Genomic DNA, 1,971 nt, shown 5'->3' on the forward strand with positions numbered 1-1,971 from the left:
AAATAAACAAAAAAAGTTAAATAAAATAATTCTTAAAAAAAAAAAGAGTAAAACTATAGCTTGTCACTAAAAAATAAGGGTCATCATTTATGATCACCACTGCTTTTATTAATTAATGTAGTTTTTCTCCTTTTTAATCCCTGTTTTGATCACCAGGAATACTACCATTAATATTTCCAAACTAATGTTTTACTTTGTGATTTCTAATTGTCTCTGTATAGAAGAGAGTGCCTGCATTTATAAAATAAGCGTGTAATTTTGAATGTTAAGTTATGCTTTTTCTGTTATACTTAAGTAGTATTAAAGTAGGTCACAAACTGGGGTGTTACTGGGGCACTTCTCTGGTGAGTTCTCTAGGCAGTATTGTTCTAGGCAAAATCGCTCTCCTTACACATAATACTGGGAGTCAGACATCAGCCCTTTTTCCTTGTTATCGCCTTTCAGTGACCCTTTCCGTGGTAATAGGATCTGGGGCACAGCAGGTTCCTTACCTAAGTAGGAGAGGATACTGTAAAGTATGCAAGCCTTCCATTCCCTTATCCCATCTCTATTTTTTGTTACCTCCTTGGCTTTAATGATGGTATCAAAAGGACTTTTTGTTACTAGTTAAAGCCTTCTGTGAAGCTCAGTTTCAACTGCTACTCCCTTCTGTTCTAATTACCCTTTTAACTTGCTACTCCTTTATGTCCCACTGGCTGGTCATTAGCCATTTTCTCAAATCAGCTGTAATTGATTCGTCTGACATAGAGATAAGACCCACCCAGCATTCAGGAGTGATTCTGTGTGCTCCTAGCTTTACTGTAAAAGCTGAGATAAAGGACTGCATCTGTTTTGGTAATGAGTACATGTGTATTCTTATAAAGTCATTTGATTACATCCATAACCAGCACCTGACTTCTCGAAGTATGACCGATTTTCATTTATCACAAAAACCAATAATCCCATTAAGAAAAGAACAGAGGGACCAACAGAGGGCCTAATGAATATGTTTCTGGACTCTCACATGGCTGCAGTTAGAGTCTAAGACCCCGCGGCTTGAAACTCATGCTAGGGTGCATATGGGTGCATGCCCAAAATCCCAAGAGGAGAATGGTGGAGAAAGGATTGCGGGTGGCCACCTCCCTTGGGGGTGATTTCTCGCTTTCTGTCTCTTTGTTTCTCCAACAGGTACATACACCCTGTAGGAAAAACAAACAAACAAACAACAATAACAAAAAAAACCAACAACTTTCTAAAAAGGGAAGAAAAGAAGAGGACTTTGGGAGAAGTGTGTATATGTGTGTTTCTGTGTGTGTGTGTTTAACAGATAGACTTTTTTTAGAGCAGTTTTAGATTTTAGAGCAAAATTAAGCAAAAAGCACAGAGCTTTTCCCTATACCTCCTGTCCCACGCATACACGGCCTTCTTTGTTCTTGTCATCCCCCGCCACAGCACTGCCTTTGTTTTGACTGATGGACTCTTGTTGACATATCATCTGTTCTTTCTTTGTTTTGATCTGGAAGTTTGAAAAGCAACAGTGTTCTGAAAGAAAGTTGGTGGGATGTTTGGGTGATTCTTCATGTATGGAGCCTGTCGTGCGTTTTATTTGGCACACCCAGTGTAACTCAACCTCAGTCCATACAGTATTCCTTCTTGATAGCATTCATTTTTCATATTGTGGGACAAATTACAGGATAAGTAACTACAAAAGGCTGTGAAATATTTTTTCACTGTATTAGGATTTGTGACAAAGTTATATCGTTCTTGAAGAAATCGCTTACAGTATGAAAACAGGCCCACCCGTGGTGGCATACAGGGGGCACCATTGCTTGGGTGATTCGAAGCCCCATGGGTGGCCTGGGTTTGGTTGTTGGGCTCACCTATACACTGGGCACAGCCATGTGCACTTTTAACCCTGGGCAATTGCAAAGCTGGGCCTGGCGGATCTTGAAGGCGGAATCTGTCAAAAATACTTACCTGTCTCTCTTTCCC

The 1,971-nt window shown here is 40.0% G+C and overlaps 1 protein-coding gene across 2 annotated transcripts in view; it reads left to right on the forward strand.

Moving 5' to 3' along the window:
* Window positions 1-1,971, forward strand: part of BCAS3 (BCAS3 microtubule associated cell migration factor) — a 341,361-nt gene that overhangs the window by 281,135 nt on the left and 58,255 nt on the right. The window lies entirely within an intron of this gene.

The sequence above is a fragment of the Tupaia chinensis genome, unplaced genomic scaffold (genome assembly GCF_000334495.1).
Source record: "Tupaia chinensis unplaced genomic scaffold, TupChi_1.0 Scaffold000407_4, whole genome shotgun sequence".
In the NCBI taxonomy this organism is placed as follows: Eukaryota; Metazoa; Chordata; class Mammalia; order Scandentia; family Tupaiidae; genus Tupaia; species Tupaia belangeri.